A 16374-nucleotide genomic window follows, 5' to 3' on the forward strand; every position below is an offset into this window, starting at 1 on the left:
TCCTGTCATAGAGTATGAAATTCAATTACCCTTGAGGTCTCAGAATTTGATTCCGCTTGTAAAAGACAGATGTCTTATAGGCCCAGATCCCTAATGTGAGTTAATTGTCACATAATAAGTGATGTTGCTGCTGCTGCTGCTAAGTCGCTTCAGTTGTGTCTGACTCTATGCGACCCCATAGACGGCAGCCCACCAGGCTCCTCTTTCCCTGGGATTCTCCAGGCAAGAACACTGGAGTGGGTTGCTATCTCCTTCTCTAAATAAGGGATGCTAACATATGTTAAAAAGAAGGAAAAGAGTGGAGAGCCAAGAATGAGAGAAGAGCAGCCTCTCTCAGCAGCACCCCGGCCTGCCCGTCTCTTCTCCTCACTGCTCTCGCGGCCTGCCCAGCCTGTTGCTTGCATGGCACCCAGAACACCTTCCACCATGGCCACCTCGGTCAGCTCCCACTTGGACAAAGCCATCAGTCAGGTGTACATGGCCCTACCTCAGGGCAAGAAAGTCCAAACTATGTATATCTGGATCGATGGTACTGCAGAAGGACTGTGCTGTAAGATCTGAACCTCGGATTCTGAGCCCAAGTGCACAGAAGAGTTGCCCGAGTGAAATTTGGATGGCTCTAGGACTTTTAGGTCTGAAGGCTCCAACAGTGACATGTATCTTGTCCCTCCTGCCATGTTTTGGGACCCTTTCAAGCTGGTGTTCTGTGAAGTCTTCAAGTACAACCCCAAAGCCTGCAGAGACCAATTTATGGCACCCCTGTAAATGGATAATGGACATGGTGAGCAACCAGCACCCCTGGTTTGAAATGAAGCAGGAATGTACCCTCAGGGGCACAGAAGGCTCCTCTTTGGTTGGCTTTCCAATGGCTCTCCTGGGCCCCAAGGTCCATACTACTGCAGTGTGGGAGAGGACAAGGCCTACGGCAGGGACATTGTGGAGGCTCACTGCCAGGCCTGCTTGTATGCTGGCATCAAGATCAGGGGCACAGACACCAAAGCCATGCCTGTGCAGTGGAGATTCCAGTTAGGGCCCTGTGCAGGAGTCAATGTGGGAGATCGTCTCTGGGCAGCCCGCTTCATCTTGCACAGGTCGTGGTCTTCTGAACAAACTGGCCATGAGCCCTTCCAGTACTAGTACCACGTGGACTAGACTTGTAGCCTCAAAACCCCTCCTAATGCTACATCTTGCTTCCATTCTTGCCCCTCTCAGTGTCTTTATAGCTATAACTCAAAGGGGGGAATATCAAGGTCTTTCTTTTTTTTTTTTTAATTCCTCACACCCAGTTAATATCTCTTGTTTCCTGTGGTCAGGATTGAGGGGGTCAAGTTCTTAATCACTTCACAACCACCTACCTACCTCCACGCTTTTCTTTTTCCTGTCACTGAAGCTTTCTAGTGCATTAGTTGGCATGGGGGGACATAACCACTGCTTCCACTTAATCAGGTGTGTTTGTCCAATTGGCATAGCTGTCTGGACAGAGAGCCTAGTCATTGTGAAGGGATGTGGAGGATTTTTCTAAGTGGTTGTTGGGTGGGGGGCGGGGGGAAGGGTACTGGATTCTGTGGTTAGGTTAGGATTTCCCTTCTTGGTGGGAAGTTCCATTACTTATGAGTTTGTAACCAACTTTCTACTAAAAGTGAGAATTAGGAGAGAAGAAAGGGTGGGAAGTCAGGTAGGAAAACACCCTAGGTCTGCAGGTGTGAGCTTCCCTTTCCTGGGACTCAATGCCCTGACAGAATCAGCATAGATGGATGGATTTTTAAAAATTTTTTTTATTTTTATTTTTTTTTAATTTTTAAAATTTTATTTTATTTTTAAACTTTACAATATTGTATTAGTTTTGCCAAATATCGAAATGAATCCACCACAGGTATACATGTGCTCCCCATCCTGAACCCTCCTCCCTTCTCCCTCCCCATACCATCCCTCTGGGTCTTCCCAGTGCACAAGCCCCAAGCATCCAGTATCGTGCATTGAACCTGGACTGGCAACTCGTTTTATACATGATATTATACATGTTTCAATGCCATTCTCCCAAATCTTCCCACCCTCTCCCTCTCCAACAGAGTCCATAAGACTGATCTATACATCAGTGTCTCTTTTGCTGTCTCGTACACAGGGTTACTTTAAAAGAAAAGATTCTCATTGTGGGGTCTTCCATTTATAACACAAAGCAGAGTAGTATTTTTATACTTAAATTTAAAAACAAAATATTTATATACCTGGGTGCGCAGATAAATGTCTTGTTTTCTCTTTAGGGAGAAAAACCATTCTGGTTACAGGGAACCCAAATTTGAGACAAGTAGTCTGCTTAGAAATTAAGGATCTTCTTTTGAGTTGGGTTGGGGATGGGGGAGGCTGTGCTGGAAAAGTTGGCTGTTTGGGGCTATTATTACCTCACTATCACTTCAGGGCTTCTCTCTGCCCTGCTTTCACTTCTGAGGAGGCTGACATTGGTTGATTAATAGTTGGAAGTCCAAGATAGCAGTAGCCATCCACTGAGCCCCGGGTTTAAAAGACACACATGTACTTGCACACATATGGTTTGGAAATATGAGTTGGTTGGTCAACTTGAGTATGTTACTGACAAGGGGGCATTGGGGTTATTTTCCAGTGGGACTATCATGTCACTAAAGCAGGCCTTTTGATATATTAACAACAACAAAAAAAGCAAAACAGAAGTTAGATTTTAATCACATTTGTAGGGTTTCTAAGTCTTTGTTTTTCAGAATTGCTTGTTTGCTTCAGCTGTCTCCTCCCCATCTCTGCTCTGGAGGAGATGGGACAAGTCTGGAGTCTAAACAGTTATAATTTTGTATGTTTTTTGTATAATTTTGTATCTGTTCTCTGAGTGTGAAATATTCCCTTCTTTTGTTAAGATTCCTGAGGAGTTATTATTTTTTTTCTTTTATAATAAAAATAAACCTCACCTTTGTCCTTACCAAAAAAAAAAAAAAAGGAAAAATAATGAATGAATAGAAAAGTGAGTGGTCACTTAGAAAAGTATGCAAATAATATTTAAAGAACCTAAACTTATCAGCCTCTGCCCTCAATGAAAGAAGAAGAGCTCTGGAGAACTTTGGAGAGCTATGGACCTAATCAGAGGGGTGCTTTTTGGCTTTCTGCAGATGTGGATGAACTAACCTGATTCCATGATACAAAGAAAAGTCTGATTGCTGATTTCCAGAACTTTCTTGGAACATTCAGTCAAGTCCATCACTAATAATATATCCAAGTATAGATTGATACATTTGATTAACTGGATTGTATATAAACCTTCTATAATTTTGACGAGTCCATTGACTTTGTAAGAAATTAATCATCTCTGGTTGTGCTGATAAAACTTTATGTCTGGAATCCAAGTCTGAGATATACTATCCTTTAAGCATTCAAGGACCTCCTAGAAGAATAATTTGCATCCTTCCCTTGAGCACTAACTGGAGAAGGAAATGGCAACCCACTATTATATTCTTGCCTGGAAAATTCCATGGATAGAGGTGCCTGGTGGGAGACAGTCCGTGGGGTAGTAAAGAGTCAGACACAACTTAGTGACAGACCATGCTCTTGAGCACTAATACCAGCTATACTCAAACTAGATGGAATATTTTATTTTGCATTTTGCACTTCTGGGCTTATTACCTAAGTAGATAAATAACTATACAGCACACAAAATGCATCAAAATGTATATTCATTATAAAGCTTAGGGTTATATTTATTATTTTTTAACACCCTAATCTGTTTATTTTTTACAGCTTAAATCTTCTGGAGTGCAATAGTAACTAAGAAAGAGTTTCCACACTTTTCTTTAAATATGCCTTAAAACAAAAACTGATGTCAAGTTAATAGATTAATTTATTTGAGAGATTTTAAGTTTCTAATAGAACAAGTTGAATTGACTCACATTTACATTAGCAAAGTCTTAAATTTGAAATTAGATGGTTGGCCCCATATGCACATGTATCCTTTGGAAAACTTCAGGACAAGAAAAAGTGCACTAAGGAAACCTCAGAGGAAGAGCTGTCTCATTTGCTCAACCATCAGGAACTGCTCCCATGTGCATAAGATGGCTTTCCTTTTTTAGAGGGAATCAGCACTTGGAATTACAAAAATTATTGTCTTGAATAGATTCTTTTTGCTTTCCCCACACAAGAGCATGCTTTTCTTTTTTTAATTTATTTATTTTTTTATTGAAGGATAATTGCTTTACAGAAGTTTGCTGTTTTCTTGGCATGCTTTTTAATTTATCCACCTTAAATGGCATTCACAACTTTTATGGACCATCAAGAGAAACTATTTAGTCCATCAAGACAAACTATTTAATAGCCCATGAGATTTAATGGAATGTTTCAAATATACTCTTAAAGAGATACTTTTAACTCCATCCAATAGAAAACCAAGATATACTTTAGCCTGAAATGTGGTTCCCTTTCTGATGCACAGAACAACATCTCTTTTAAAAAATATTGTGTAAACTAGGAGTTTCATTTATTTCTCTCATAATTAACCCAGTTTGCTCTTAAGAATGTCTCCTGACTCACACTCTCACAAAATGAGTGTGTTTGCCCCCGAAGAAACTAAGCTGCTCATAAATGGTTAATTTTTCAAAAGATGTTTGAGAATTCAGAAGATGTGGCTTAACATCAATATCTGGATGAAGACTGTGGCTATTTTTATTTGAGATTGAGTAATTTTATTATTATTTCTAACAAGTTAAAAAAAAAAAAGACGTGTGATTTATTTAAAAAGTCACATAAGCCACCCGAGCTTTATCTGATTCATGGCCAAGTAGACAGGAAATTGCTGGTGTTGACATAATGCCAAAGAAAGGTGGTGGAGGACTGGGATAAAAACAGCATTTTCATTTCCAAATGTCATTCAGAAGTTGATCATTCTGGATATTATGCAAAATTTCCACTCAATACTCTCATATGAAGTTTCCTTCCATACTATTTTAGGATCACCCAAAGAACCTAGATGATGAGTAAGCAGTGTGTATCTTTTACAAATCTCACTTTTAACATTTCCACACACATTTTCAGAATCAATCAGTGTCCCCCACTCCCTACCTCACTCCAATAAATTTGAGATGATTATTTTGATGTTCTAGCAATCATTCCACCAAGTCAAAGGACAGATACATATCACAGAGAGTATTTCCAATAAATATTACGCTGATACACTTCCTCACTTTGTAGAGATATTTCGTTCTCAAAAATCTTACAAATAGGCCATGTGTCTATGGCATGGCGATGACTAGAGTAAAAGTGTCTACGTGAGTCAGACACATCTTCTGATGTTTCCTGCAGACTTTAGACAGATCACAATCTGCTAACTCTTCAGTGACATTTTCAAAATCAGTACAAAGAGGCTACACATGTCTTTTCTCACTTGAAGGTGATTTGAGCTCATTTCTCTGTCTGTCAGGCTCTCCTTGACACTCCAGTTCCTTTGGGTTTGTTTGGTTAGTTGGTTGTTTGGGTTTTGTTTCCCTGCCCTCTCTGTCTCCACCACCCATTCTTAAGAAAAAAAAAAAAGATGAACATACAGAGCTGGAGGTTGGAAGATCTCATTTTCCACGAAGTTAACGAGTCCTGAGACAACAGCTATATTGAGGGAGTAAGAGGATTACAAATTCTGACATTCCATCTCAAGATCCCATTTAAAGGAATGCAACAGCGTTTATAATATTTTCACCCAATGTCCTTCAGCTTGCTCAATCTCCTTAAAAAGCTTTGAAATAAGTTCCTGACATCTTTCAAGCAGTTTCACTTAGAACAGATCTTGCTCGATTTCACAGCAAAATAAAGCCTAAATGTAATAAGTTGAATATTATATTTTTCTAGCCCATGTAAGTTTCAAATATTTTTTAATGAAGAAGAAAAAAAAATATAAACAAAAGAGACAACAAGCAAAAGTAATCCAAATACATCCCTGAGAATGGCTATGGAAGCAGTAGATTGTACGAGGCAGTGGAATGTTGTCCTAATTCACGCTATATTGTCAGTAACACATATGTCACAGCTTTTGCTTCCCTATCACTCTGTTAAGAAAGTTATTTTCAAACATTCTAGCTTAATGGACAGTGAGCAAAATTAGCAGCCATCAACAGCTGCTGTTGATGTCTGAAAATGGATGACAGCAGTGTCAGAGCCACCTGAGGGTAAAGTGACTCCACTGGATGCCAGGACAGAGGTAGAAGTGTGTCTCTTTCAAGCAGCAAGTGTCCTCATGAATTTGGTTCCTCCATTCAGGAAGCAGAGGTTACACTTCCTGTGTTCCTAGTAGTCACCAGCCCTTCTCTTCCAGGGGACCATCACACACTGGGAGGGGTTGCCCAGCTGCTCTGGAGCCCCAGCCACTCCAGGGCACGCAGAGCAGTGCTGGCTGCAGTCGGCTTGGCTGTTCTAGTTTATCAAATCAAACCTCCTCTTACCTCGACTTCCTTGCTCTTCTCTTTGTTTCTGCACGTGGAACTTCTCCCATTGCCGGCCATCTCCCGGGTGGGGATTACGGAAATCTGGTGGAGGGGCATATTGGCAGGGCTGCAGGCGGCCAGTCCCTGACTGGATCCCTTATCTCTTCACTCACCCTGAGGAGCCCACCTGCACAGTTCATATCCTGGCTTTGCCAAGCTCAGTTCTAAACAAAAAGGGGAAAAATAGTGTTTGAGAAACTGTGCAGCAGAAGCCAGGATCTCTGGCCAAAAGATCAAACATACTGAAAGAGAATCAAAAAGAAATGCAAGAGCAAATAGTACAGAGACTGTTGCATCTCAAAAGGACAATTTACTGCAAATCATAACTGTACTGTACCGTTTTGTCACTGGAGCACCCCCTCTCCCCTAGAAAAATTATGGGAGACAATTCAATTTCTATGGTACCTAATAAATGTCACAGAAACCAAGGAAACCTAGGTCTTGCAGGCCCTTATTAGCAACCACATTTGCAGCCGCTGCCGCCTCTGCTTTGGTTTTTTCCTGATTCCCCAGGAGTCCACTAAGCACCCAGAGATACTGCATCCTGCTGACTAGGTAAATAAGCAGAAGGCTGAAGAGCTTAGTGTCCTATTTGGAGCCAAATCTCTTCCTTGAGAAGAATGGCTAGTTGGCTGTGTCCTTAATGCTTGTGCAATAATCTGCTTAGGTCAAAGGATCTACCTTAAAGTGAAGAGCATCTAATGAGGCATTAAAAAATAAGAGACAGAGACTGGGAACAGTGCAAATGTCTTTCTTCAGCTGGTTATTAAAGAGAGCTGACTGCTGCCTGTCTGTACCTTTCTCAGTAAGATATCCGCAACACGAGTCAGAGGTATTGTTACTCCAAGACTTGGAGCCTCACAGCACTCATTTCTGCTTTACTGCAACTCCCGTGCTTCTGACTCTGCTAAGGACTTTATTGTCCCCTTTATAGTTATGCAATTTGGAGAAAATAAATGGCTAATCTAAATTTCTGCTCTTCCAAAAATAAATAAATAAATAAATATCCCCATGGAGTGAGTCATTAAAATATATTCACTTTTAAAAAATCCCTTTTCTCCTGTTATCATGTCTTCTTTGCTAGGATATTTGGTATTCTGTTTTAAAATGACAGACTCTTTTCTTATTGTAATACACGTACTTTCTATTTTCTAGACATTGAGACTAAATCAGATCTTCTGCTATCTTTTACAGTTTTTCACATAAGTGAAGCAGAGATCAGGAAATTAGCTTTTATATGTCTTCAGACACTGCTTTTGAGTTCAAATTTGTCCCTAATCACATAGGAGATATTCAAAGTACTTTCTAGCTGCAATTCATCTCTAACTAGTTTTCTATTCCACAACAATAATGACATTGCTATATGACGTTCCAGTTTGTTTAAACTCTGGCAAAGGTAAAAAAGTGGAAAAGGTAGTACTGGTATTGGCAATTAAAAAGCTAAAGATCATCAAAGATTGCTAAAAATCTTTCATTAAAATATTTACTGAAATGAATACTTTGATGTACTTGTAACCATAGCCTAATTTTTCAACCTAAATTTGCCACCTCACATGAGATCTCACAGGTGGTTCTATGACCACGAGGCTCACCTTGGGGTGTTTCATAACACATAGATGGATCTATGAGACTCACTTTACCACAGACTGAGGTTCAGCAGGGTGGCAGGGTGGCAGGGAAAATGTGAGGTGGACATTTCTTTAACAGATCACTGATGATTCTAACATAAACCAATTTTGAAAATCCCCACAGACAGCAATAAAATAACCTTAGAACAATAAGCTGTTTAAAGTTTACCTAGTGACAAGTGTCTTGCTTTAAAATAGTAAAATAAATTAAAGAAATAAGTTAGATAGCCCTAAACCTAGTGTTTATTCCTCATCATTCTGAGTTTACAAAGTACATCTGGAAAAATTTAATGAAGGAGCTTAAAAGCCAAACTCTTCCAAAACTGTTCTATCCAAAGTTAAGTAGATAATGCTTAAACATTTCTGTAGCTCTGGGATCACAGATGACATCTGTGACCTGTAATTGTGAGGTGGGTATTTTCTTACTTTAAAAATAACTGTTAATCCCTCTATCTAAAAGGATTGTCTTAATTAAGGGAAGGATGGGAATAGAAATCTGTAAATTTAATCCTGTGTGGCAAATACTAAAATGCAAATTATGAATCTGTTTTAAAAAGTAATATTGTCTGTGTTTCCATCCATGAAAATTTCCATAAAAAGCTAAGGCAGCTTTTCAGATAATTTAGACTTAGATACTTTTGCTTAAAATATTCATTGAAGTTACAGAAAGGAGATTTTTAGTTTGAATTAACTAAATGCCTTTCTTAATCCTTTACTTCATTATGCATGGGTGGTTATCCTTTGTTTACTCTGAAGTCTTTCTTTAAATATTAGATTTTAATTTCAAGCTAATTTGATGTATGTGGTTATTTCAATTAGTTTCCTTTTACCTTAAAACATAAATATAAATCTGGAAAATATTTACTTTGTCAAATATTTTACACACTAAATAAGACCAGTTGCTATTTAATAATTATGGTTTATTATGTCTTTTCAACTAAATACTTCATAAATTACAAGAATAATTACTAACCAGGGTGTTTAATAAATACTTAACTAGTACTGTATTAGATACTGGCACACACTGAGCTTTTAAATTTTTTAAATCAGGGGAAAAATGCTTTCAACACTCTGTGGGTCCTAATACTGCACAGCCTTGGAACACTGGATTCTACACCAGTCAATATCAAGGATGCACTTATCTAACACTTTTCCTTAAGCAGCTCCCAAAGTGCTCTGCTAGCTGGAAGCATAGAGTCTTGCTGGGATGGCTTTTTATATAACAATCCAAAGCTAAAAGAAAGGTAATGGAATGCAGTTCTCCTGTGGGAGCACAGTCTATTTCATTCAGTAATTAAACCCTATGGAATAAACAAGAAGCAAAGCACTCAACAGCTGAGCATGATCAGACACTGGCTCCCATATCAGAGACGAGTCCTGGATGCCAGAATCACTTAGCTGATTTGTGTCTACGTGCACCAGCAATCATAAGACATGATCCAGAATTCCAAACTTGTTTTTGTAGATACTATTGACTATAATTATTGCTGAAACCAGCTTGGATCCACTTGAATATTATTTCACACGCATGACTGAATTGTATTTTTTTTGCTGCCATCTTTTGGCTTCCAACCTCTGGCTCTGAAAATAGTATCCCAATTATTACATCTGGCTAATAACTCTGAGATTTTCAGGTGGTAATTCTAATGCTGGAACCTCAGCCTTCCCAAAAAGATTCTGATTTGGTGCTTCTCCTTGGTCTCAATGACCTCAGTGGTCTCTAGTTTAAAAATAAAACAAAATGAAATACACATCTAATCCTCTACTATAAGACCTACCTAAGTCTTTTCCAGCTTCAAAAACTAAAATGAGTTCTAAAGGGTTTATTGTTGCTGCTGCTGCCAAGTCACTTCAGTCGTGTCCGACTCTGTGCGACCCAATAGATGGCAGCCCACCAGGCTCCCCCGTCCCTGGGATTCTCTAGGCAAGAATACTGGAGTGGGTTGCCATTTCCTTCTCCAATGCATGAAAGTGAAAAGTGAAAGTGAAGTTGCTCAGTTGTGTCCAACTCTTAGCGACCCCATGGACTTCAGCCTACCAGGCTCCTCCGCCCATGGGATTTTCCAGCCAAGAGTACTGGAGTAGGGTGCCATTGCCTTTTGTTTGACTGTAATTAAGTAAGAAAAGAAGCACAGTATTAGGCAAAGACAAGGAACCAAGTAAACATCTGCTAATGCTTTACTGGAGAGACTGATAATTCAATTTAACAATAATTTATTGAGCATCTTCTGTGTTTTCTGAACCATGCTAGGAATTAAAAGGCAAGAGCTAATATATAAAATTATGTGGGACAGTGTCAGTAGTCAAGCAGTTTGCTGTGTCATTAGGAGGATGTGACTCCCACAGCTAAGTCAGGTTGAAAAAATACCTGGTACAATACAATCAATATTTAAAACATAAATAGAATATTGAATGTAAGGGTCAAAGAAGGCTCAAGCACCAGGGACCATTATAGGTCTAAATACTTCATCTTAAAGAAGAACTGGGGTCCAGGTTGGGCTTAGTACAGACAAGATGAGAGCTTCCCCGGTGGCTCAAATGGTAAAGAATCTGCCTGCAAAGCAGGAGACCTGGGTTTAATCCCCAGATCATGAAGATCCCCTGGACAAGAGAATGGCTACCCACTCCAGTGTTCTTGCCTGGAGAATTCCATGGACAAGAAGGAACTTGGCAGGTTACTACCATGGGATCACAAAGAGTCACACACAGCTGACTTTCAGACAAAACTGACTTTCACTTTCACTTTTCATTTTTTTCACAAATAAGATGACAGAGTCATTTCAAAGCATAGAGATGAGGGTGAGGTTGGTGTGTGCCTTAGGACACTAGTTTAAAAGCCACAGAAAATTTGTTTAAAGTTATCAAGTTACTTAAGCCATGTGTGGCCATTCAAATGTGACACATTGAAACTTGGGAGGAAAAAACTAGCAAGGGCCTTGAAAAAATAAAAGCAAAACAAAGTCTATGCAAAGCAGTATCACAGTTATAGGGCTTCCCAGATAGCTCAGAAGTAAAGAATCTGCCTGCAATACAAGAGACCTGGGTTCGATCCCTGGATCGGGAACATACCCTGGAGAAGGGAATGGCAACCCACTCCAGTATTCTTGCCTGAAGAATTCCATGGACAGAAGAACCTGGCAGGCTATAGTCCACAGGGGTCACAAAGAGTCAAACACACACATCAAAGTTGTAAATACACTGACAGAGATCATAAAGCAATAAAGATAAGAACTTTAAGAGAATCCTGAAAATGGAAACAAAGCATTCTGAGTGGGGAAAGGATATTTCTTAGCACATCCTTGTTGAAAAGGAGGAAACCTGGATGGCACTGGAGGGCCACTGTCCCAGGCCATAGAGAAGAATGAATGAGTAATTTTCACCACACAAAAACCTTATGATAGATGATTTTAAAAAGGAAGAGAAAGAGACTTGGATTGAAATGCTATTTTTCCTGGGGAAATGTTGAACCACATATTTCTGTAGAGTTACGTAGGGTTATGGAAAATCTTAAACAAGCAAAATAAGATTGATGGGAATAATGTGAGGGAGAAAAATAAAGCAGAAAAATACTAAAAAGTTCTTGTTCTAGGTTTATAAGAATGTGCAATGTAATAATACATTTCTAAAATGGTCTGTTTTTTCTGTTTTGTCTGATAGTTGGAATTCACTTTGTGATTATATTTGGTATGTACAAGCATCCTTTGCAATTAGAAAAACATCCATTTAATGTAGACATTCTGCCCCTGCAGAATTCTCAGAAGCAACTAAACCATCAGCTTACAAAACTCAAGACAGAAAGATGGCTCAGATAAATCCTGAAGGTACTTGATTTTATTCTCTGGAAAGTATAGCTCCTAATTTTTGATACCTCTATTTTCTGAAGTTGAAACAGATTACAGTGCAGCTAAGGAATTCATTTCAGTCTTTTGAAGCATCGATAGCAATTCTCACAACCCCATAAAATGTGTGATAATTACAACAGGCACTGTTGGATTAGTTTGGATTCTTCAGTTCAGTTCAGTCGCCCAGTCGTGTCTGACTCATTGTGACTCCATGGACTGCAGCACACCAGGCCTCCCTGTCCATCACCAACTCCTGGAATTTACCCAAACTCATTGTCCATTGAGTCGGTGATGCCATCCACCATCTGATCCTCTGTTGTCCCCTTCTCCTCCTGCCTTCAATCTTTCCTAGTATCAAGGTCTTTTCAAATGAGTCAGTTCTTCGCATCAAGTGGTCAGAGTATTGGAGTTTCAGCTTCAACATCAGTCCTTCCAATGAATATTCAGGACTGATTTCCTTTAGGATAGACTGGTTGGATCTCTTTGTAGTCCAAGGGACTCTCAGATGTCTCCTCCAACACTATAAAGCATCAATTCTTTGGCAATCAGCTTTTTTTATAGTCCAGCTCTCACATCCATACATGACCACTGGAAAAACCATAGCCATGACTAGACAGACCTTTGTTGGCAAAGTAATGTCTCTGCTTTTTAATATGCTATCTAGGTTGGTCATAGATTTTCTTCCAAGGAGTAAGCATCCTTTAATTTCATGGCTGCAGTCACCATCTGCAGTGATTTTGGAGCCCCCCAAAATAAAATCTGCCACTGTTTCTCCATCTATTTGCCATGAAGTGATGGGATCAGATGCCATGATCTTAGTTTTCTGAGTGTTGAACTTTAAGCCAACTTTTAACTCTCCTCTTTCACTTTCATGAAGAGGTTCTTTAGTTCTTCTACACTGTCTGCCATAAGGGTGGTGTCATCTGCATATCTGAGGTTATTGATCAGCAATCTTGATTTCGGCTTGTGCTTCCTCCAGCCCAGTGTTTCTCTTGATGTACTCTGCATATAAGTTAAATAAGCAGGGTGACAATATACAGCCTTGACATACTCCTTTTCCTATCTGGAACCAGTCTGTTGTTCCATGTCCAGTTCTAATTGTTGCTTCCTGACCTGCGTATAAGTTTCTCAAGAGGCAGGTCAGGTGGCCTGGTCTTCCCATCTCCTTCAGAATTTTCCACAGTTTATTGTGATCCACACAGTCAAAGGCTTTGCTATTGTTAATAAAGCAGAAATAAATATTTTTCTGGAACTCTCTTGCTTTTTTGATGATCCAGTGGATGTTGGCAATTTGATCTCTGGTTTCTCTGCTTTTTCCAAATATAGCTTGAACATCTGGAAGTTCACAGTTCACATATTGTTGAAGCCTGGCTTGGAGAATTTTGAGCATTACTTTACTACCATGTGAGATGTGTGCAATTGTGTGGCAGTTTGAGCATTCTTTGGCATTGCCTTTCTTTGGGATTGGAATGAAAACTCACTTTTCTAGTCCTGTGTCCACTGCTGAGTTTTCCAAATTTGCTGGCATATTTAGTGTAGCACTTTCACAGCATCGATTTGAAATAGCTCAACTGGAATTCCATCACCTCCACTAGCTTTGTTCGTAGTGATGATTCCTAAGGCCCACTTGACTTCCTATTCCAAGATGTCTTGCTCTAGGGGAGTGATCACACCATTGTGATTATCTAGGTCATGAAGATTTTTTTTGTACAGTTCTTCTGTGTATTCTTGCCACCTCTTCTTAATATCTTCTGCTTTTGTTAGGTCCATACCATTTCTGTCCTTTATCGAGCCCATCTTTGCATGAAATGTTCCCTTGGTATCTCTAATTTTCTTGAAGAGATGTCTGCTGCTGCTCCTGCTGCTGCTGCTGCTGCTAAGTCACTTCAGTCATGTCCGACTCTGTGCGACCCCTTAGACGGCAGCCCATCAGGCTCCCCTGTCCCTGGGATTCTCCAGGCAAGAACACTGGAGTGGGTTGCCATTTCCTTCTCCCATGTATGAAAGTGAAGTTGCTCAGTCGTGTCTGACTCTTAGTGACCCCACGGACTGCAGCCTACCAAGCTCCTTTGTCCATGGGATTTTCCAGGCAAGAGTACTGGAGAGGGGGTGCCATTGCCTTCTCTGGAAGAGATCTCTAGTCCTTTCCATTCTATTGTTTTCCTCTATTTCTTTGCACTGATAATTAAGGAGGGCTTTCTTATCTCTCCTTGCTATTCTTTGGAACTCTGCATTCAAATAGGTATATCTTTCCTTTACTCCTTTGGTTTTTGCTTCTCTTCTTTTCACAGCTATATGACAAAAGAATATCATCAGAAACAGCATCTTCTTTTTAGTTTCCTAAGACTGATATTTGCTCCTTTATAAATTGCTAGGAAAGAAAAGGATCATTTTCTTCAATTATCTTAAAAAATGATGTTAGAATTAATAAAAATTCTAAAGAATGTAAGCATATATTAATATTTACTTAGCCTTGTGGACATAGTTTAGGATTAAATAGAAATGATTTTTTGATGCTGTAATTTTCTGTCTTGGGCAGACAAATTGAATGAAAATTTTGTTTAAAAACCAAGATTTATTTTTTGAAGATAAAATTATATAGCCTTGTTCTCCTAGTACATATTAATACAAGTTAATCAACAAGTTCAAATTAATCAAGTTCATCTTTGCTAATGTCCTCTATGACTTTCAAAATATTCATATATCAGTTGAACTAGGAACAAATAGGAGAGAAATAAATCCTTAAGGCAAATATATATCATTTCTTCACATTTCAGAAAATGAAAAGTAGTCACTCCATGGATGCACTGGCATCTAGGAGGGAGCTGGATTCACGGTCGGTTTTCAAGCCACTTGTTGCTTCAGAACTTTTTCACACAGGTCTCCAAGGAATGGAATAGGGATCATTTCACACCAGTGGTATTGCTCCACTGCACCATCAGAATCTCTACTGTCCCAGAAACCTCAGCCTCCTTGGAGTCCAGCAGCATAGCTCCTCTCAGACTTTCAATGGATTAAAGAAGGAAATAGTAGTTTCTCCTCACTCATGTCAAAACTCTGACTTAATGCATCATAATATTAAAGCGAAAATTTATGTGCTTCTTGCCTTGGACTGCAAGGAGATCCAACCAGTCCATTCTGAAGGAGATCAGCCCTGGGATTTCTTTGGAAGGAATGATGCTAAAGCTGAAACTCTAGTACTTTGGCCACCTCATGCGAAGAGTTAACTCACTGGAAAAGACTCTGATGCTGGGAGAGATTGGGGGCAGGAGGAGAAGGGGATGACAGAGGATGAAATGGCTGGATGGCATCACTGACTGGATGGATGTGAGTCTCAGTGAACTCCGGGAGTTGGTGATGGACAGAGAGGCCTGACATGCTGCGATTCATAGGGTTGCGAAGAGTTGGACACGACTGAGCAACTGAACTGAACTGAACTGAACTGTATGGTTTCAAGATATTAAGCAAACAACCATTGGCCCCGACATTCCTAATCAAGTACACACACACACACACACCTCAAAAACACAAAATAAATAACATTTTAGACTCCTAAATAAACTTTAAGTCCAGATGTGTATGTATATATATATATATATATATGCTCAAATATTATTTGTTTGCAAGCCCTATAAATGATTTTCTCTTCCTAGTCTTTATTCAGTGAAAGTTGAAAACAGAATCATAGAGTTTTATATTTGGCAGTAAAAATGGAAAGCACCCTACCATTTTATAGATGACCAGATTAAGTCCCAGTAGACTGTTCTAACATATTTGGAGACTAGTTGAAGGTAGAGTTAAGGCAGAACAGTCTCCTGATCCACAGAGATTCCTCCCCTATTGCCATGATCTGGCATAATCTTATGAATATAAAGCTTAGATTTGTTATAAGTAAAGACAAGCTATGTAATAAATATTTATGAACATAATTAATATATTTTTTTAGTACTAGCTGTTCTGTGAAATATATTTTATGGTACAAAATGTGAATTACATGTATCTCTTCTTTGGAAACCTCATTTTATTAAATACTGTATTTATTTATTTGATTTTAATTGGAGGATAACTACTTTACTGCTTACAATATTGTGATGGTTTTTGCCATACATCCACATGACACAGAGATGGATGCATATAGGCAGATGCCAGTGAAATTTGCAGCTCTGCTATCACAGCCAGAGTGCTACCAAAAGCCTGGATCCAGCAGATGCTGTGCTATGATCCTGAGAAGGAATAGTCTCAGCTGACACTTTGATCTTGGACTTTAAGTTTCAAGAACCGTGAGACAATAGACTTTTTACTGTTGAAGCCATTCGGTTTTTGGTACTTTGTTATGGCAGCCCTAGGAAACTAATTGACTCCTACTGACAGATCCTTTGAATCATTTTTTTTTTTTTTTTTTTTTACTATTTACCCTGTCCTAAC

General features: G+C 39.3%; 1 pseudogene; it reads left to right on the plus strand.

Annotated features, from left to right (window-relative positions):
* Nucleotides 1-426: 426 nt before the first annotated feature.
* LOC105001896 lies at nt 427-1137 on the plus strand (annotated as a pseudogene).
* Nucleotides 1138-16374: the final 15237 nt, after the last annotated feature.

Source organism: Bison bison, unplaced genomic scaffold, assembly GCF_000754665.1.
Source record: "Bison bison bison isolate TAMUID 2011002044 unplaced genomic scaffold, Bison_UMD1.0 scf7180017864385, whole genome shotgun sequence".
NCBI classification, from domain to species: Eukaryota; Metazoa; Chordata; class Mammalia; order Artiodactyla; family Bovidae; genus Bison; species Bison bison.